The 24058-nt window shown below is 32.6% G+C and overlaps 1 protein-coding gene across 5 annotated transcripts in view; it reads left to right on the forward strand.

The window, feature by feature from the left end:
* Positions 1-212: 212 nt before the first annotated feature.
* The window catches only part of LOC112692074 (glutamate-gated chloride channel alpha-like), a 149303-nt gene continuing 125457 nt past the window's right edge, over positions 213-24058 (forward strand). For all 5 annotated transcript variants that reach the window (XM_025566608.1, XM_025566609.1, XM_025566607.1 and 2 more), the window contains exon 1: positions 213-458. The gene's annotated coding sequence lies outside the window, so the exon portion shown is untranslated. The remainder of the gene's footprint in view (positions 459-24058) is intronic.

Here is a 24058-nt window from a genome sequence, read left to right on the forward strand (position 1 = left end):
AGACCACACGTCACACTCGGCCCCGCCATGCACGTACGCGGCGGTGGCGGTGATCGAATCGAAGGGACGGGGGGCGGCGGGCGTCTCGAGGTACGTGTTGGATTCGTGGCGGCCGTCTTGCGCGCCCTGCGCCCCCGTCCCGATCGGCATCTCTTACGGGGCGCGACAACAGCGCGCGCGTTCGCCGTGTGTCGCCCGAGTGGTGGCGGAGAGAAAGCAGTGCCCCGTCGACGCGACACCGAGCCAGACGCTCGACACGCCGCGCGGACCCTTCGTCTACGTGCCCTGCGGCCGCGAGAACGTTACTCCCGTTACTCTCGTTGGCCCGTTACAGGGACTCGTGTTACGCGTCCGATCCATTTTCGTCCGTTCGTCCCGTCGCGCCGCCCACCCCGGGCTCATTTCCGTTTGCCGTCGGCCGTCTCTTAACAGATTTCAGCCGTCCACATCCACACAAGGTAAGCAAGTATTTGTATTGCGCGCACGATCCGTACACACTAGCCATCGGAAACGATTTTCGGTGCATACCAGGGACAGGCAACTCAGTTACTAGAGGGCCAATTTTTAGAAAATTAAGTAAAAAAGCTCGTTCAAAATATGAACTTCAATTAGCATTTATGTACACCGAAATAATAAATTCAACACGACATGAATGATACGAAGAAACTGATTTAATCAAATAGTTCGGTACAAACAGCTATGTTCGAAAGTTATTCGTAACATTTATTTAGACATTTAACAATGTTTAAAATACCAGATAACGATTATTATATCGACAGAGTATAGACGATAAATTTGAAAACTGTACGATGTAATTTAAAAATATAGCACGGACCGCCATTTTCCCACCGCTGGTACACACGTATCTGCCGCACGAACTTTTTTCGGCGCTCCGAAGGCTTCGCTCGTTCACGTCGCACGTTGTTCACGTTCGTTCCCCCGGGATCCCGGCGCGTTGGGCGAAAGTTGTTCGATTTTACCGGTTTATACCGGAGCGGTCTTCGTCAAAATAATACTGCGTAGCGTTGTTAAAAAATAATATCAGCGCTTGTACTTTAGGTGCCACTGAATGCTCGACGCGATGAATGACATTGTGTAAGCTCATGTGTTACGAATTCGTTGACCGAACGAAAACGTTTTATGATCGTTTTTTCTGTTATTCAACGGTGTTCGGGTAAGAATGTTTACATATTTTCATCAGTCCCTCGAGATGAAAATATTATTTTAATATTATTGTACACCGGTCGAATCGTAGACTCCATCGTGCACCGGTGCCGCCTCGGGAAACTACGTAACGGAGCGGTGAACACGAACAGCGATGATAAACATCAAGGCGTAAATATCCGTCGATAAATTCCTAAAACAATGTTGTAACCGATCGGATAGTAATGTTTCGGTTTTAGTTGGGCTGGAAAATACGAAAAGCTAACTAAAACTTAGAAAATTAATATTACAATGTCACAGGTCCAGGGGCTTCATTTGGGGGGGGGGGCAGATTATGGCAAATGCTTCACTCTAAGACATTTTAAAAAGTCGGCAATTCTTTATCCAATGATCAAATGCTAAAATTGGTAAATAGTAAATTTTTATTTACTATTTTGTACTCAGAAATCAGATAATATTCTCTTTTAAATACATGTTCACGGTTTATTAAAAGTTACGAAACATTGGTTCTTCGCCAGTTTATGACAATCGTTATTACGTGAATCTTATAAGCTTTATTTTAGGTATCTCGTATTATAAATTTCTATATATGTGATCTTTATAAAACAGTTTTCTTGATATCGATACTATAAAAATTTAGCTCTTACTGCGCGTACTGGCCCACCGGGATACGGGGAAAATCCCGGTAGGCCCTCTCAAAAATTATAAAACCTAGGCCCCTTACCAAATAGGTACATGTAGTTTCAGTTAAATTCAGTAATTTTATTATTTTTAACAATTACAAGACAATACTGATGGACAGTCGACTTCTTAATTTAGTACTCAATGGGAAATGAGTAAAACACGCAATTTTTCGAATAATTGAATTGATTTGCTTTTGGTAAATATGTCTGTTACCATTATTTCGATTATTAAAATAATTCGATTATTCCATATTATTATTCCCATCACTAGTTGTAACATCACCAGCAGAATCGATTAGTAATGTTGCTGAAATTCGATCGAAAAAACGACCGGTATCAACTCGGGAATACAGTAATTTTAAATATATTGCAATTTCTTTAGACATATTTCCAATTTTGTTTTTTCCAATAACCTGTTTGATGCATTAACTGTTTTTATAACTAAAAAAAAAATCTATTTGACATTACAATAGTGGGTCATAAATCCATGTATTTCTTAAAAACATCATATTTTTGAGTAGAGAAGTTTAATGTGTAATATATATTTCACTAATGAATATTACATATATCGTAATAAATGAACAAAGAATTAATTGCTAATATATACAAAAACATTTTATCACACCTACCTTTTTACTAAATATTAAATATCAGGAGCTTCATCAATGGATTTTATATATTGGTTGAAGTCAAAACTTTGGAATTTTAAATAAGTACCAACGTTAATATTATGTTTTATATTTTTTATGCTTTTAGCATTGAATAAATAGACCATAGAGTTGATGGTTTAATTTCTGTAGATAATTTGTTAAAATTTGTAAGATACACATTTTCGACGATTAGGTTTTATTTATTTTTCTCAATTTTAAAATTTTTTCATAAGCCATTATATATCTTTTGACTTTTCAGGCATTAGATTTAGTGAAACAGCATTTGTCGTTTTAATCATGTATGTTGAAGTTAATGGTTCACTCCAACTACTGTACTGATTGTCATCTTTCGCATTTTTACTTGTTTTCGCGCTTCGCAATCAAACCATCACTGGTTCTATTGTATGACGTACTCGCGTCATTTGCGATAAAAAAGAACACTTAACAAGGATAATTAATGAAATTATAACAAATGGCGGGATAAACGGGCCAAAATCGCCACAGTAATATTAACAAAAAAAGTAATAATAAATATTAGAAATCTAAAAATAACAATAAAATCATATATGGTGTAATAATATAACAAGACAAATCGTATAAAAATAAATATAATATTTTTAACAAATATAACGGAAGATACCTTAGACGGTCTGGCATTCGAGTGGTTATGCCCACGCAACCGTGTTCACACGTGCGATGAACGCCATAACCGGCAGAAGAATCGGTTGATCAGCGGCGTCGGTCACGATTTACAATAACTGGCTTCTTCGCGTATGACGATAACCGAAAGAAAATTTCACGGACACGGGTCAGATACGATTCGAACAATCGTTACACACACGAAGTTGTCCCCGGAGATGGCAACTCCACCATGCTATGTCGCAACCACAAAAACACACGGCCGGTGGCTCGGGAAAAAACGACGAGTCGGACGTTCACAGAAAAAGTGTCGACGGAAAACAGTCCCGGAGTAATGGACGTCCACGGATCGGTGATAATCGTATCGCGATAACGCGCCGATCGAAAATTCTTGAACATCACACGCCGACACCGTTATCGAGTGCTACCGTTAACACGAAATGGAATAATTGTAACGGCGACATAACACTTGCGCGAACGATCTCATTTTCTAATTCGAATTATTATATAAATCGCGCAAAACAAATTTATCCATAATGTCCAACGCACTTGCGTGGGAACTGTGAAAACGAAATATGTTTAAATATTTATGCGTCGTGCAAGGAGGTTGTGATTTGTGTATAAGATTTAACCGAAAGTCTATGTTTTGTACGGACCGTGGTATATATTTAAGTTTTTGGTCGTGCTGGGCCAGGGCTCTTGGAAATTTCCACTTTACTACATGGTGTTATAGGGATTTCTACTTTCCCTCCCACCACACTTTTTGGGATTTCCACTTTACCGGCCGCCACTATGGAATTCCCATCTTACCGCCCGCTGGATGGATAAATGTGACATTCTAACGCTTCGACCGAGGTCGAAAACCAAACTTTCGGTACAGGTATGATAAAAATGTTATACCCAGAGAGTCATGTTTTAATTTCGATTACCGTTTACCTTTGTGTTTATCATTTCGATTTCTTTATTGTATAGCATTTACGAGTGAAACGAGAACTTTGAATGGCTGATGAAATTATATTTTGAGATGAAAGTAATTCAACAGCGGACGATCCTATAAGTAAGGGAACAGGTTTTGGAATTTTTCAAGAATTTCGTGGAAGATTGAATGCTTTGCAAACGTTTTCAACGCCTATAATAATACACACAAACAGTAAGATAATGATATATATCGGAATAATAGTCTTGAAAGATTCTTTCGATTTCGTCAAACATTTCCGTTCTCTTTTAAAATAACAATTATGTACCGTCCCATAATAACACACCTCCACGAAAATAAATATATTGATCTTGTGTCATCGTTATTTATATACCTAAGTTATTTTGAGTGTTATAATTTTTATTAAAAGTCAGACTTTTAAGTTTATTATTAGTACTTTTTCATATGCCAACATTTACATTCCAGTGGTCGTCAACATTTTATACAAAGGATTTTAATTGATTTTTATTTGAAACGTAATATAATTAGTGTTTAAAAATTTCATAAAATATAAAATTGTAAAATATTTCATAAAATATTTAAAATGCGTGAAATATTTCAGTATTTTAAAAAAAAATTTTTTTCTTTTAAATATGTTTAATTTTTATGTATATTTTACATTTTTTAAGTAGAATAAATTAATAAGATCTATTAGTTATTAAGTTAATTTTATTTAGTTTTATTTTTAATTTTTAATGTTTATTATTAGTTAAATTTTGTTTGTCAAGAAAGTTACATGTTAAGATTTAAATACAGTAAGATTTAACACTATGAAATTTTAGTATCATATATTAAGTTTCAAAAAGGTTTTAAACTCACGGATAAATAATAATTGTGTACCTATATTTTACTACCTAGTAGGTAATTAAAAAACTACAACTAGCAATAAGAAAGTGAGTATCCATGGATTTAAAACCGTTTTTAATTTACCTTGTGATAAAATCATAAAATAAAACTACAATTTATAACACATATTTGTATCAGTTGAATAAGTTGCATCATCAGATTTAACTTGGCTATTTTTTTTAGATAAGTATACATGAGACTCATTTCTATTCATTTATATTAAGTAGGCCCTAATTATATCTAGTTTTCCGGTAGGGAAAATGGACCCAGTACGCGCCTGAGCTCATAATCCATAAACAACCGTTAAAATCGTTCCTATTCACCCCAAACTGCAGTACATTATATTTGAGAGACAATTTTATGTTTTTATAAATAAGATCTGTAAAGTATCAAATATACAAATAATAAAATTATAAGTGTTTATTTAATTAGATTTATATTATTATTCCATTAAACTTATTGATAGGTAACTTATTGCTTATAGGATAAGTAAATAAATTAATTACTATCTTTAATATTATTATTTAATTAGGTAAATTGAAACGTTTCATGTTTCTTCTTTATTTATCATCATGACATCATTATTCTAATCCTTACATTTTTTGTTCCGAAAAAATATTTTATTGATAGTCTATCGTCCATAAATAATAAATATTTAAATATATAGGTAATCATAATTTTTTAAATATTATGAAGTCGGCAAATTCAATCAGTTGCCCCACCCTTTCTAAAGTTGAAATGACGCCCCTGCACAGGTCGTAACTGCAGGTTTTAGACGATTGCGCTACATCATGCTGTACACGTTAACAGTGCTGCAGTATTGTAATCATTATATTTTCCGAACGTTTTACAAGCTAAAAAAATACATGAAATTATTAAAACGTACGATGAATAATATGGTATTGATTGTTGTTGGTTTTTTTTTCACATACTATTGATTGGTTTTGCGCCGTACTTATGACCGTTAACGGTTGAAAATATTTACGAGGATATGCATGCACCGGGTATATTAAAAAGTCGAACACGAAACATACTTTACCTATTTGTGTAGGCGTGCGCACAGCGAACGGGTCAAACCCATGAACACATTTTATCCAAGTACGGCGTCACACTACAATGTATCATGTTCCATGGTACACCACTCCGTAGCAATAACGACCATCGAACAGGAGCATATTTTTAGGGGGTTGAAAGGGGCGATCCCCCCCTGAATCCGTATTTAAGGAATCGATTATATGTGATATAAACATTTAAAATTTTTCAAAAATTTCGATCATTTTATTACGAAATCAAATTACGCGTGGCTCTGAATACTGAATTAGGCTTTTTGTCGGGTTCATACATAGTGAAAAATATAATAAAACATAAGCATAACTTTCAAAACATTGACAAGTGTTAAAAAATAACTCTATAAAAGTCGATTCTAAATAGATCCGGTATTAGATTAAAAAAAAAAAAAAAAAAACCACAAATATTAAGGATTCATTTGGTTTAAATATTTCCAAAAATTTTATTTGAAAATTTTGAGCCTGAATTGAAAAAAAGAAAAAATTTGAGTCCCTCTATAATTAAGTCTAAATACGCCACTGCCACTGGATCCGCTTTGTTATTATTTAATCCGACGATTCCCGTGGATACTATACAACGACTGATGGTAAACATTTTTTAATTATTAACCGCCATTTATGGTAAATGAGAAAATATTTAAAACATATCTGTGGTTTTCAGCTTTTTGTTGGTTCGTGGAGCCGCCTAACGAGTACATTAAATGCACGTAAACCTTTGATGTTCAAAATGGCATTTTATAATATTTTCTAAGACAGGGGGAGGGGGAGTCTTAAGTAAGAACACTCTCCCCGAAATCTTTCGTATCACTACGATCGGTAAACGGTAAATGTACGCACATCAGGCATGTAGCCAAAAAATTATTATTAAAGAGTCAACAATTTTGGTTTCTTGTATCATTTTCCATTTATTTGTTTTTTATGAGAAACTTGTAGAGCCTATAGAAGGCACTGTTTGACACTGGTTCTTATTTAATATAATGTCTACTACGAACAGAATATATATTTAACTTTAAGATAACGAATATAATAAAACTATATCTAGATATAAATTATATACTAATGAAAATCATAATAAATTTAATTGGTTATTTGGAAAATGGAATTCTATAACCGGAAATTCAAATTTTACTGAAGAAAAAAAACTAATTTCGAAATTTTCAAATTTCGGAGATCAAATGTAGTATCTCATTCACCTGTCAGAAAAGTATTAATTTTGTAAAAATCTATAAAGCGATATGAGAAAAATATAAAAATATGATTCTTTGTTCTGAAAATAAATTAAATGGTGTTTTGAAATTTCGATTGAAAATCACTCAAAAAAAAAAAAAATTATTTATATATTTGGTATAGTTAAAATCTATCATTACCATATATATATATACAATATATTTATTTCTTTATTGATTAAAATAAAAAAAATACATGGTGTTACTAAAATATTATAATAAAAAACTTTTTTTTTATTTATTAATTTTTATTGTTTCAACAAATATTTTGTTTTTAAAAGGTTTTTAACAAATAATAAATAAAGTTAAAGTTTACAATTGTGAATATTTGTGTATATAATTTGAAGATTTGTTATTTATCATATTCTTTGCATATGTTATGAAATATAGAATATAAAATAAATATAAATATAGATATAAGCTGTAATTTATTTATTTATTCATTTTTTTTTTTTTTTTGTAGTTATGAGTATTGAGTGTGTATTTACGTTTGTTCGGATTCAGATTCAGATAATCCTGAAGTTGGTTCTTGAGATAGGAAGATGTCCTGTGGGAAACGAGGTTTCAGTCTGGGTTTTTTTGTTCATCTTCCGATTTCGTAGTGAGCGGCTCCTTCGACTGATTTTAGTTGTTGGTGGAATTTTTTGAATTGGTCTTGGATTTATTTATCCAGGTAGGGAATTCCAGTGTCATTATGGAGCTGTTTGTTGCGCATGAACCATGGTGATTAAAGGGCTATCCTGAGAAATTTATTCTGTATTGTCTGAAGTTTTTTCATTTTTGTTTGGGAGTCAGCAGCCCATACAGGACATGCGTATGTTATTAACAGTCTTATGATAGATGTATATATTAAAAGTACATTTGATCTGTAGTGTAGAGCTATAATTAATTAGAGGGTATGGTAGTCTCATTCTAGTTTAGTCTTAGTTTAGTTTCTTGTTAATATGTATTTTACAGGTAAATTATTCATAAAGAAAAACTCCAAGGTATTTGATTGCCTGATCCTTGTTGTTCCATATTATGGTTTGTTTATTTTTATCTCGGTCGGGTTCATATATCTTTTTAAGGTGAAGATCTTTGCTTCGCTTTTAGCGGGATTTAATTTTAGTTCCATTTTGCAATCCAGTTTGATATTTGGTTTAGCGAGTTTTGTAGGTCTACGATAGAGGTTTCAAGATTCTTATTCTGCGTTATGATAGCAGTATCATCTGCGTACATTGCTAAATGACATTCCTGTGGCTTTGGGATATCATGACAGAAAATTTTAAACAGTATAGGTCCTAGGACTGATTCTTGTGGAATTCCAGCTTTTATTGGGTGTATTTTAAAAGTATTAGTGCCTATTCGGACTTTGAAGGAGCGGTTTGTGATGAATGATCTGATTATATTATAAAGATAGGTTGGTAGATTTAGTTAAGCTAGTTTTTGAAGGAGGCCTTGGTGCCAGACCTTATCAAAGGCCTGTGCAACGTCGAGGAAGACCGTGGATGTATATTCTTTTTTTTCAAATCCCTTTATTATTATTTCGAATATTCTTTGAAGTTGGTGACATGTAGAGTGTAGGCGTTTAAAACCAAATTGATGGAGTGGAATGATTTTCAGGTAGGGTTTCATTCTGTGGAGCATTATTCGCTCTAGAATTTTGGAGAGGGTAGGGAGTAAAGTTATTGGTCTGTAGCTTGACGGTGAGTTTTTATTTTTTCCAGGTTTGTAAATCGGTATAATTATAGCTATTTCCCATATGTTTGGGAAATACCCAATTCTGAGCATTGAGTTAAGGAGGCTTGCTAGGTACGCTAGAGATTTTAACGTAAGGTTTTTGAGAATTTTGTTCGTTATAAGGTCGAGCCCTGGGCTTTTTTTGTTTGTAAGCCAGTATATTATCTGTTTTATTTCTTAGGGACTGAATGGGCAGAGAATTTATTTTTATTTGATTTTGATTTTTGTGGGTGGGGTCGGTGTCTTGTAATTAGTTTTCGTCTTCATTTTCCGATGTAAAGCAGTTTTCAAAGAGGTCAGCAAAGACTGCATTTTTCTGGATTTGTTTCATAATATGCTATTCCAATTTTAAGAAGGGGGATTGTATCTCGTTGTTGTAGGACTCTCTTTGTGGCTGTCCACAGGCTGGCATCTTTTGGGTTTAATTTGGATAGGTAATTTTTATAGGAGATGTATCTATGGTTGTCCAGTTCCCATTTGACTCTTCTGGTTAATTGGTTCAGACGTTTTTTAATATTAGTTTCTCTTGTTCTTTGCCATATTCTTCTTGCCTTGTGTTTTTCTTTAAGTTACTTGTGGATATAAAGTGGGAGTTGGGTGGCGTAATTGATTCGTTTTTTTGTTGGGTTTCTAGGGGCTAACGTGGATTTTATTGCATCTTGAACTGATTCAGTTAGATGTTGTGTATTGCTGTCTATGTCACTGCTGTTTTGCGGGGGATTGTTGATTTTTATATTTTTATCGAAGTTTTCTCTAAAGGTGTCCCAATTTATTGGTTGATTTATTAATTTTGGATTTTACACGTTTATTTTGGTTTGTTTGTATAGTGTGGTGATTACTGGTAAGTGATCTGAGTCTAGTTCGTTAATGGCCTGATGATGTATATCAGCTGAGATATTTGAAATTAGAGCGATGTCTAGTATATCAAGTTGTCTGCTAGCGCGTTGAAAAGTTGGTCCCTCTGGTGGTGAAATTAGGATTCCTAGCTCAGAGGTAATAAAAAACTTAAAATATTAATAATGGTCTTCGTGATGCTCTTCTGCTTGTATTATTGCCCATTGAATTATTACATTTTATCAGCAACCATATAATATAGAAGACTTCATATTATCTATTTTATTGTAATTTTTTGATAATTTTTGGTTGTATGCTTTAAAATGTATGATATTTGGCAAATCTAGAGACATTTATGAGGTTTTGCACGTGGAAAACGTTCACTGATGAAGTTATCGATGTAGGGATTTACAAATGAATTACAATTATTGTGTTATCGAATAGTTACCACGATTCATCAAATTTATTTAGTGTGCGTATATATAGTGCTATATGCGTTGCATGCTTTTGACAATTAGTAAAAAAAATTTTATATTTGAATTTGGAGGGCAGGACCGGCCATGAGCCAAAGTACTTTTTAGGTTGATCCAGACGGTGCCTAATGCAAATTATGTTCGTGTATAGTGTCTGTGTATGATGCACTGAATAGGCCAATAAACTGATCTAAAACGTATACATTTTCGATCCTATGTATATGTGTGTTGGACGGACCTACGCACAGCCTAATTGTACTGCCAGGTTTAAAAATCGGCGCAGATTTGAAATAATTTTAGCGATGTCAAATCGTTTAGACGATCAAAAACAGATTTGCCGGCCAGTTTTGCTGTACAATTTCGAATCGGTTTTGTCGCACTCGAGCCGAAGAACGTTCTGCTGCATCCGTGTGTAAGATAATGCTTAAACTTAAATTCATGGTTTTATAGTTCAAAATACTCAGATGGTTCACGCGAATGACTCACGATTATTCAGATGTATGATATCAATATTTTAGAAAATCGATTTCATTTGAACTCATCAAATATTCCATTTTACTACGAGCATTATTAAATATTCATAAATTGATAGCAATATTGATACAGAATAATTGTTGCAACCAACGCAATTAGCTTAATACTAATATATCGTTTTTGTTCATCAAATACATTTAAAAGCCTTAATTTTAATTTTAAAAAGAAAGAAACCATTCTAATAGTTAATAATTGCTAAGGATCTATTTGAACTTGCTTATACATTTATGCTTCAACTCGTGCTTTTAATGCACTCGACAATAATAACAGTTATTATAATTTCAACATAAAATATGGACCTAAACCAAATGTCTATAAATATCATTAATATTTCTAATCATTTGATTTCTATACTTAAATACTTCTAAAACTCTAATTAATATCTAAATAAATTAATTTTTACATTGTATTATCGTATCGTATTCTAAGGTTCTACAGTACAAGCGGACCGAAATCAATGGCTAACCGTCTCGAGTAAAAGATATACTAACATTTGTACCTAACTTCGACGGACAAAAATGTATTTTACGTTTACAATGTTCCAAATACATGGGATGATGAATTAGATATTTCTAGTTCGACAAAAAGCCGTGGAATTATTTGGTCCCCGACTGAAAATACTCAGACTCCTTCATATTGCTTCAGGTGTAATGAAAATTTTCTCACTTCTAAATTGTTTCTTGTATCATACGCAAATATCTAATATACATATCATGCATAATAAATATCATAAATACTCATTAATATATCTATATAGTATAGAGACATAATATTAAATTTACGTATAAATGTTTAATCGTGTAACAGAAGTCGATTATTAAATCACAAGCAAGTGTATTTTACATTATACATTAATATTATGGTTTGTTTTTCCATAATACTGTTATGCGTTTTTGTTCATAAATAATTTAAACTTGTAAATGAAAACTTAAGCATAATCTAAACACACATACGAACACACAACACGTGAAACAGTAAAAAAATGTTCATATAAATTTACGAATGAAGTACCTTAATTATCTTTACCTAATAAAAATGTTGATAAAACATTGATAATCATACCATTAATTAGTACTAACAAAAACTGCATGTATTGTTGTACTCCAAAATATTATCTTATTTACAATATTAATTTCATTCTAATAAAAATTTATGTTAACATATATTATTATAATGATCATATAAATTTCGTAGTAGGATTTATGATAAACTTTTTCGTTATCCATTTTATTTCTATCAATGATAACAAACAACTATTTCAAAACCATAATATGATCACGTACCTTACAAAGTCTGCATTAGTACATTATAAAAATATTATAGATTCGCTGTTCGAAGGTAGCAAATAATAATTGCAAATATTTATCCTTGTTAATTTTAGATGTTACAGACTCAGAGCTCCGATTAGGAAAACCCTATGATAATTAAGTTAATTGTTTTTCGTACCATAAGAAATTTCAAATATTTCTGAAAATATTTGACGTAATCCGGGTTAAAATTTTTAACATAGAACTAGCGTTTATCTAATATATTATATCAATTTAAAATAAGTTGAAACCCATAAAATACAATATTCATCGGTCGGAAAATGCGTACGATCCACTATGATTCAAATAAATACCTCAGCTTAAGATGGATGATATTGTTGATGAGTATGATAATACTGTTTGATTGTAAAATATAAATATAATGCCCGACGATAGGAGTCGGTAACTAATCATGTACGTATCATTAGAACAATTCGAATACATTTCGAGCGCTTTGCCAATAAATAAATAATCGAATGCCAACTATAAAAACTCGCACCAACAAAAAATTATATGTATTGTAAATTTAAAAAAAACTATATGAAAATGCGGTCGTGTAATTAACAATTAATCGAGTTCTTATTTATAACTAATAAGCAACAATAGTTAATTACATTTTTACAAAAATAACTTTTCAAAAATCTAATTAATTTATGTAGAAATTCCATTGGACAAATTAATATTCCAAAATGAAACCAATCAATAAGCTCGATAAAAAGTTTCAAACTTTCGTGAACTTGAACCGTACGTGACACCACAACGATCGTGAGGACATTGTGTGGGTATTCCAAATCATCGTAAACGGCGATTATTTCGTACGTTTGTTGTACACGCGGTTTTCGTTTGGAAATAAAAAAAATTCTGGAAAACCTTGAAGATACGGTTTGCCAGGCGCAAAAATTTGCCAATATCTGTTGATACGGAAACGGTATACTCTGGTTTGGAAGATGTGACAGATCTCGACGACTGAACACCGAGTGGCCGCCGCCGAAAACCGTTCCGCGATACATCACCAACGACCGTTGCTAATTTTTTCGATACAATGGTGTATCAACTTTGATTTTTTCGGTGATGGATGATGAAATTCTAATATACGCAAGAGGTCGAGCGATTCGACGTTGGATGTCCACATTACAAAAACATTATAACGAAGGGTAATCATTTTTGGCGAGACATATATCTAAAAGTAGGAAAATCATTTGTGGTAACTGAAAAAAAGCAGGAAAAATATACAAGACTTTTAAAGTTTGTAAACGATCTAGTTTACCACGAACGCTAACCGAAAAATAGTTGTGCAGCTGCGATATGTCGGGTCTTGGAAACCACTTACACGAAATCGATCGCGATCAGTCGAACCCAAGAAACCGTACCTTAAAGCGAATTCATGCTGTTGATTTTACGGCATTAAACATTACACACGAGTACATACAACTGCATATAGTTGTACTAGTTTAACTTTCTGTTGCTCCGACAGTCCATGTTGTGTCATCGGTACGCGATCACTTATACACCCAAATACGGTATTTTAATTTATAGTAATAAAAATCAAATCTGCAATCACAATAGACGATGTTATTTTTATAAATGCATTTAATTTTTGTTGTTTACCGGAATGGATTTTTTTCGTATTTTAAAAATAGAAATTCATTAATAGCATGTTTCGAAGTTTCACAACGTTGCTCATATTTTCTTCTTGTAAAAATAATAAAATACGTAGCTAGCCGCTGGTCTGTAATAAGCATGTGGGTATACGATATACTGAATATTACGATTTATTATTTCAACTCGAATATGAAGTAATTATTACCTTATACCGAAAGGGAGTAAAGCTGCACATTAAAAGAAATACGACCGATAGTAACTTACTTTTCCCGTAACGGACGTTGTAAATATAATATTTATATGAACTCGTATATATTTGTTGTTCATAAAAATAAATGAATCTAAAAAATTGTTCTACATGTTTTGGTATGTTCTTCAAATTTCACTCCAACGATTTTTTTTTCAATATAGTGAATTTTACACCTTTCCTTTTGAAGTATCTGTGCTGTCCACCGTCTATGCATAACAACGTAACAATGATGTTTACCGAGTATACGTAGAAACAACCTCTCCGTTAGAGTACCATAAGTACCAACGAGCTTAAAAAATTTGAATATTTTTATGTAAAACATGGATACGTTTAGTTTTTTTTGTCATTTCAAGACTTCAAGTGTGAAGTGCGTTGTAATTGTTTACAGTGATTTATCGCACATAGTAATAGATGAGTATATTTTTGTGTACGTGTTCACTCACACATATTATGAGAGTAAAAATAATCAACCATAGTGCCAAAACATTGTTAAATTTAAAAATATCAACTACCATTACGAATAGGTATCAAACTTTAATGTGACATGTCCAAATACTGAACGTAATATAACGTAAAAAAAAAAATCGTACTTAATTGGCTTAACCAATGTCTTAAACTTTGACTTGGCGTGTTTTGATCTCGTTTCATCAACCTGGATACGTCTTCAATCCGATTCAACTATAAACTAATTTCCTAAACGATATTTTATTTCTCGGTCGTATAGTCCAAAGTCGGCCTCGAGATTAGTTCAACCGCATCGTTTTAATGCGCCTTTGGTTACAGATGAAAATCGTTCGTAACTTATTTAATTTTTTGCGTCACACATTACACGCTAAGCCATCGCTTGACTATGATAATAATTAATAATAATTGTACAGTACTATAAACGCGTGCGTGTTACAAATACCCGATTCGTAACACGAAGTTGTCCATCGTGTAGATTCTAATATTAATAATACTATAATAGGCGATGTAATGATTTTATGAATAAAATGTACGCGTAGGTATACGTTTATAATTATACAGCTGCGAGTGGTACAGGAAATTACACGTACATTAAATTTTTAAACACAAATAATGATCACTGTTGATTATAAAATTAAAATATCTATTTCGTTTACGATCAAACAGTAAATACATGTTATAGTTTGCACGTGTCATGTATTGATTTTTTTTTCCTCCTGAAAACCACCAATAACGTTTTAGAAGTTCATTGCGTACAGAATTCAACAATTTATTTTTCAAAAATTATTACCATCTAATTACCACCGTAATTCGTGTTACTGAAACGTCAAAACGGCTATTGAAACATCGACATATCGTGATCAATACAATTGCCAATCAGATTTCTATACGTTTTCGTCCAGTTCGTTTTGAAATATTGGTAATTACAGTAGTTATTACAATTAAGCACGTATGCACTATACTCCTGCCGGCCAATTTCGCAATGATTTCTGTTTGTGGTGCATCGTAGTTTTAGTTCGAGACAACACCAAGCGACGAATTAGCATATTTCGCAGTCGTCCCCGTAACGATATCGGGATAGTAATAATAATAATTATCATTATCATATATGTTCGACTGAACGCTGCCGAAAGTTTTAGAATTTTTTCCCGGCAACGTTTATGCGTTTTATCGATTGTAAATTGTACTCCCGGCAAACATGGTACGAACACGCAAGTTATTATTGTCGATTCAACGATTATGTTTGACGTCGGAACCAGTTCGACGACAATATTAAATTGTATTGGACAGTCCTACGAGAAAGTAATAATCGTGCAACAGTTGTTTTGTATTTAATGATTTTTAACGGCGCGCAGTACGCGGTGAAGCGAAAAGTATTTATACATTTTATCGCATTGATCGTATCATATACTCGTATTATAAATGTTGTCACTAGCCTGCCGAAATGAAAGTTCACTATGCCGCCTCTCCACGGGTCGGTTCAGATTTTCTACGATTGGTTGTAAACAAATGTTCGTTTTGAACGCGCCAAGTTGAAATTAACTCACGTCTTCAGTACGTCGCGAGTTCGGTTGAGACCAAAAAATTACTAAAGAATTAAAATCTTCTGATTAAGCCGTTTACTACGTTATTGTGGAAGTACATTTTAAACTTAATTCTAAATTTTTAACTAGTTAATGCCCAGCTTTTGGACAGTTATTGCTTTTTTTTCTTTTTTTTTGTTACCACTCCCGTTGCAGTAATATAAACTTAAAATATATAATAATATTCCGGCTCGTTTTTTCCACTTAATTTCATGTTTTTAATTATATTTATCGATTTCAAATTATTATTAATGTATATACTGAATCATACCATTTCAAGGATCAATATGCACAAAGAGCAGTCCATTAATTTTGCTAAATGAACTTTTAAACATAATAATATTATCCGTAACAATTTTTCTAATTAGTACGGTTTAATGAGATTGATTTGCACAACGTCTTCAATATAATTGATTTTTAAATTTATTTTTCTTATTTTATTAGTACCTAATCATAATTCACGTAACCTTTGAAAAGGCTAAGTAGTGTTGTGAAAGAACAATAAATACAAGTATCCGGCTTGATATATTCTTCATATAAATTATTTTATTTATTTCCATTTTAGGATGTCGTAGATTAAATATCCTGCTAATAATAATAATAATAGGTAATAATAATGAGACACACTTGTTTTTTACCAAAACCCGAATAGATTATTAATCAAAATTATAGTTAATTTTTTTTTAAATTTTACCAGAAAAAAAAATATGATACAAATTGTAATATCGTTTACATATAATTTTTATTTATAACAAAATAATTTAAATGTACAGGAAATACTCAGGAATACTCCGAATATTTCAAAAATAGAACATTTTATTTATGAACAAAGAAAAGATCGAATATAGATATAATTAGAAATACTGTTAACATTGATTATAGAATTCTATATAATTTCCGAGTATATACGCTGTACAATGATTTATTATCAGTTTCGCTGTATCACATTATTTATAATGTACTATTTTAAATTTTAGTATCGCGAAAACGCGAATGTAGCGAGCAGCTTTGTAAAACGGGGCTAAGAATTTTAGTGATACATTTATTTCGAGGCCCCTCTTTTAGATTTGCCGACTTCATTTGAACCTTTAAATACGCCACTAAGTATTTATACAATTGTATTTATTTCCAACTACTGAGTGCACTAACAGACAACCGTATGATTGAACTAGTAGCAAATTATTTTAAGATGAATAATAATGTTGGATTTTTCTTATTAATATATAATATATATATATATATATATATAATATAATAATAATATAATAATATAATGTAATATAATATATTAATATATTAATATAAATACTATGTAATATTTCACGATGACTTTTCATCAATCATAAAATTTTTATTTACAATTCAAATGATAGAACCATATTGTTAGGGTGTAACTATAAAAGTACATAGTTGAAATATATTATGAACAATCTAGGTCAGTGTTTCCTAATCTGGGAGGAGCGTCAACCTATTGCTGGGTTGTAGGGAAGTGCAAGCGGCCATCGCGGGGTATAACAATTATTATTATCATTAAAAAACGTATATTATATATTTTATTTGAATACCACAAAAAAAAAAAATTATAAGCTATATCGATTTAAGAAGGGTGAGGGGCGTGTGATTTTAAAATTTTACAAGAAAGACCAGTTAGAATAAAAATATTTGGAACCGTTGCTCTAGATCAGTGGTGGCCAAACTTTTTTTTCCTCGGGCCATAAAAAACAACTTTTTTTTATCGCGGGCCATAAAAAATGCATTCTAAATTTTTTTTTACGTAAATGCAAAATATTACAGTTATACAAATAAGTGCTGTAATATAGAAGACTTTCGCGGGCTAGATATTAAATTATGGCGGGCCGGAGTTGGCCCGCGGGCCGTAGTTTGGCCACCACTGCTCTAGATTGTCACGCGATAACGCAACTCACGCACCTGTAAGCGATAACATCTGAAATTGAGATTGAAAAAATAAATATAACACATATAAATCGTATTGATCGAGTATCGTTTCGCGGTTGGTTCAAAACCGTTTCGTCGTGCTTGTAGTGAACGCATGTGCGTTCAGGCCTACCGTGATCAAAGGCGTAGGGTGGAGGGGATGCCAAATGTACAAAAACTTATTACGGTAGTTTAACAGCTACAATTGACTGCAAAAGTAAAATACATATTGATCGGGACTAATATGCCGCAATAATAAAAGAAAAATTGAAGTTATGTTTATTCAATTATTAATACATTATAATTTATCAGATAAGCCAACAGGTTAAGATAGGGCCCAAAAGTATTGTAGACACCCCCTGAAATATAGGTCAGGGCACGCCTAGGGCTCCGATTCCGCGTGACCGGTACGAGGCGGGGACTGTTTTGAAATTTCAAATGAAAACTCCGAGCCGCGAAAAATGTCAGGTAGGTACCTGCATACGGCTAACAACCAAGCGTAGTGCGCGTTACTGCGTGTACCCAGGGCCGTACAGAGGGAGGGCAACCGTACCGTTTTGCCCCAGATCCCATTGTTGGAACATTTTTTAGAGGGCCCCCATAAATTCTTGACGTAAAATAACTAATAATAAACCCTTGCCCACACTGAGCAATTTTACACGCTGCGTATCGGCGATTAAAGTCGCGCACACGTGTGAGCGTGTACCGACTTGTTCGATTACATTGAGAGATTAAATTATAAATAATACGAATAATATTCAATTCTATTATGCAATGTATGTAATGCTGTATATAAATTTAAACGAGCTTCATTGGTTAAGGTTTGGAAAAATACGTTTGCAAAAATTTTGTTAATCTCAGCGAGTGTTTAGTTTATCATATCTTATTATTACAGTCGAAAAGCCCCCAAATTTATTTGCCCTTGGTCCCGAAAAACCCTAGAACGGCCATGCGTGCACCGGCCATACGATTGTTTTCGATTATTGTCTTATGAAGCATGTGATATATTTTTCTACCCGTCACGACACGTTTGTCGAGCCCTCCTGTTGTTCCCTACGATAAAACCGTCGAACTTGTATGATCAACGCGTATTTCGCACGACAATGTTTTCGAAGACGATACACGCGTTCCCGATATTACTTTAACGAGAGCTTACTATGTCGAACATGCACGAATCGCTCTTTATGGACAAGACGGTGTTGAACTCCACAATCCTGTTCGTCGAACACGTCGACACCTTGTGTCGTTTCGCCGCATGATTATCAAATTAATTTTTGTTTTGAAACATGGTTGTGAATTTATGATTTGAAAAGTGACGAATAGACACGGTGTAATAGAATGACAAGTGATCCTCCGCTAATCAAACGGATTGATTATTTGGACAATATTAATCATTTAATTAAACGCGATAAATAATTTAAACCAATTTAAAAATCATTTTTATATGATTATGTAATTGTATACAAATATATATATATATATATATATATATATATATATATATATATATATATATATATAAAAATATGATTAATTGGTATATAATATTTTTAACTGAGTTACTCAAAAAATGGAAGCTGCTGACCGAAACTTTTCATTAGGCGGTTCATTCGTTATAATAATAATAGTATGCAGACTCTTGGATTCATCTTTGAAAATACACGTTCAAATAAATTTTAATACGTACGCGATTCAGCCGCGATGCTTTTAGAAGATGTAAACGCGAGATATGAAGATCACTTATTTCGCTGTAGTTGAAGGTACGTTCGTCAATCGTTATCAATTGACTAACTGCACACAACGCATGAAATTAAACTACTAATGCGAACGCAGTTTCATCCGAGTTATTTTATTGCCAATGCAGTTGTGTGTTCGATCGTGATATCTTTTAAATCACTTTTTCTCAGCTACGCGGTTTGATGAATACCGTTTCATTAAGTTTCTCCGTTGCACTCGTTTTGCAAGGAAAATGGTTTTGTTCAATGGTTTTGCGACAAGTTTATTATTAAGGGGTCGTGTATAGGCAATTTATACGTTACATGCTTCTATGGGTTCTTTGTGCAAGTAGTGTACCCATCTTATCCCCGCATTCATAAACATTTCTTATATTTTTTATCGTCCATATAATGAAGCGTGTGATCACATCCAAACCAAGTTTCGATGTATACTATAATTTTATTTTTGGATTTTATAAAAGGAAGACAATAAGAAAATAAAAAATTAAAAATAAATGTATACTCAAATCGCTTAAGCCGACTTGTACAGTTTAAAAAAACATATTATTATTATTGTTTTTCTTTTTTTTTGTAATACTTAAATCCAGAATTACTTGTTTGAATAAAACGATAAATTACCGGTCGTATGGATCTGGATCGAATATCAGTGCCAAACTGATAAAAGGGTATGTTAAAAGGGCATTTGGCGATTAATAATCTGTCGCAATATTATATTTTTACTGTGACACATACACGTACAACACTTTCTTCCATGAAGATTTTTGATTTAACAAAGAATATAATAACACTACTCGCGCACGTGAGCAATATTATTATTTCGCGGCGTTTAGAGTAGTAAAATTAATATATGTTACTATTATTATTATTATAGAATAGTTACTGTACGCTCGTCATGTACGGTGTATGGAGAAATGTTGTAAAAAATGTAAAAAATATCCTACGGAGTGTGATAAATTCTTAAGGAGGTTTTTACTGCGTTACGTTATTCGCGCTGCCAAAGTGCTTTTATGATTTTGTCAGTCAATTACACGGGTTAGGTAACTTTTGACCTACAAAATATGAGATAATATCAAAGAACGTGCGAGTCGCATAGAATAATGAAAACTTTTAAAACGTTATTTTATACAGGTTATAATATTATTATACCGATGTGTACCTGCATAAGATAATATATTTAATGTCCTTCCACATATTACATTATTTGTTTACTGAGAAAAAATTACGCAGGTTAGTCAAAAGCTGAAACCGAATACACGTACGCTGCAGTATAATAATTTTGTGTGTGTGGATGCTGCGCGTGCGTTTATAGTGAAATTTCTAAAAAAAATTCTAATAACCATTTATTCGTATATTACAGTTGTATCGCGTTCTCCTTAAGCGATTACTACTACCGTTTCATTCCATGTAATTCCCCATTTAACGATGAGCGAACTTAATTATTTATTTCTGTATATGAAATAATGAATAGACGAATAATGAACTTGCACTATATGCATCAGTTACAATAATTCTTCTCTAGATTTAATAAGAAAAAAAATGTAAATCTACTCAAATAATTAAAACATAAAATTTAAGTATGAATATTATTCACTTACGGATTAAAACATACTATTTATACTGTATACGTAGATTGAGTAAGCCAAGCGAAGTACAAAACATTAAACGAAACCTTTAAACGTTATATGAGCATTATTTTTACTTCCTACTAAATCCTTTTAACTAATTCAACTACACAAAATACTAGTATTAAAATAGAAATTTTTTACAATATCTGTTATTCTAACCAGTGACGAGTAATAATTATTTTACGTAGAAGACATGCTATGTTGTACGGTTCTTATTACGCGATTTATTTTTGCTTCGATGAGAAAAAAAAAACATAGTATCCGTTTGGATTCTAGTATAATAATCAAAAAAAAAATAAAAACAATGCAATTTTATACAAAAACATTTACATTATGTTAATAGGTATGATATAACATATCACATTTTATCCCGTGATCTGAAAAACAATTAGTATTTTTAATACTTGTTTATTTTTATAGCATTGAATTCATTCCGAAGTTTAATCTGAAATACATCGTATATCATCACTATAAATCGCAATACAATAAATTAATATATAATATTAACGATTATACAGGCAGAAAAACATTAAAATAATAATACGTTATCGAAAAGCCGAATGTTGAAAATAAAAACTTGGACTACAGTAGTTTATGCGCATAAATTTTATACAAAAAATATGGGTCGATCAATGGTATGAACTAATAGTGGGTTGTTTTATTATTATATTTATTATGTTTTTTTTTGCAAAACTATGACAAACCGACCGACTGCAGGTAGAACATTTTAATGTCATAATGAAAAAAGTTTTTTGTCTTATAACGAACTGTCCTTGTTTATTTTTAACTCAATCATTTTCCATCAAGCCAAACACTCCGTTGTTCAACCGTTGTGCAAAATGTAACGCTTGTTGTTCAAAACATCAAACTATTGTTGTTATTATTATTATTCGAAAACTTACAAAAACTGGGCGAACCGCCGATAGCCCTTGAACTTTATACGTTTGCGAACAGTAACACAAGCATAACATTGTAGTGTACACAAACAGTGTTATATTATCATACGCGCTGAATGTTATCGATTTAAGGGTCACCGGCGGGCCTGAGAAAAACGACTACTTTGTACATTATCGTCCGTGACCTCCGCGACGACGACGACGTTAGATGTAGACAGTAAACCGAAATGAAAATAATATTGCGATTCTCCAACGAAAAATCAAACGCGTATTATCCGTGCACATGAATATTCAAATGGCACCTATTCGGTATTATTGAACCGACGATATAGTAGAGTTCGTTTTCCCTCTACCCGATTGCGTAGGTTCGAATATAATTATTATCAATGTTGTTGTTACGGTTCCGTCCGTAGAAAAAATATTATTTTTGTCGTGGTACTTCATTTCCAGGGAAATTATAAAAAAAAAAAACCAAGGAAAACCAAATTTCTGCGAACAAAATCGATATCATCCCGAGAGAAAATTTGTTTCGTTACCCGGACAAATGTATATACTGCTTGTGAACGGCGACGGAGACCGTTCGAGCTTCACAAATATTCCTTAAGAATTATTATACGATTCTATGACGCAGGGGCGTCATTTGGAATAAAACCATAGGGTAGCAATATTGGCAACCCAGAAGGAAGAGGGCTAATGAGCTTTAGCTCACTCCCATCCTCTCCCCCATTGACTGAGTGAATTCTAAAAAAAATAAAACTAGTCAACATTTAACACTTTAAACGTTAAATACATAATACACAATAACATATTATGAAATATTGAGCATAATTTACACAATTGACCTCTAGAACATGTGTCCTTTGAAGGATGAGTCCTAGTGAATTGTTCATGAGAGTTGATAAAATTACAACATTCAACGATCAGTGACTAAATAGTATTTTGATTTTATATATATATATATATATATAGATAGATTAAGATTATATTTGATTAATTTTTGAAAAAAACAATAAAATGTTAGGTACATACATTTCTCGAGAAGGGCCATAGCTATTAATTTGCTACCCCAATAAAAATGGTGGGTTAGCAATGGCTACCCCTCGCTACCCCGAAATAACGCCTATGCTATGACGTCTAACGATCGTGCGGGGAGAGGACATAAGAAACGCATCGTAAAAGATCCGGTGCTCGAATATTTCAAAGCGGTTCTCAAAACCGAATTCTGAATCAAAGTTGGTGTTTTTTTAGTCCCACATTTAATATTTCGAACACGTTTCCCGCAAACACATGATTGCTATAGGAATAATTTTCGGGAAAAATCGTTTAACCGTTATAAGCATTAATCGTTCCACTGCGTCTTCTCTCGATATTACACATTTAGAACGCGTGTAAGGGTACTTTAACGAGTTGAATATTTATTTTTATTTCGGATTTTCACACCATAAACCAGAATACGCTCCGATGATGGTTTTACGTACAGAGAGTCGTTTTAATATGCTTAATCTAAAACCGTTTTAGTAAGTTGTAAATGTGCTCCGATGGTATTACATAACATGACATGTCAAACCGGCCAATCGGATACTGCGTGCGGAATAATATATTTTCGGCTTATTAAGATCGCGACATTTTCATTGCACGTCATAAAAATCAAGTAAGTACGTTTTACAGAGAAAAGATATTATATACTTATATGGTGTTATGATTTGTATTGCGTGAGTTTATTGTTTTCTTCGTTCTGATACAAATTGCAGCTCATAAATGTAGACATTAAAATCGGTATTAATGTGGCTAAAATATAATAAAAAATTGAAAATTTTAGTGCTATTCTAATGATTATTTCCTCATCAA

This window comes from Sipha flava, unplaced genomic scaffold (assembly GCF_003268045.1).
Source record: "Sipha flava isolate LNK unplaced genomic scaffold, YSA_version1 70_pilon_pilon, whole genome shotgun sequence".
In the NCBI taxonomy this organism is placed as follows: Eukaryota; Metazoa; Arthropoda; class Insecta; order Hemiptera; family Aphididae; genus Sipha; species Sipha flava.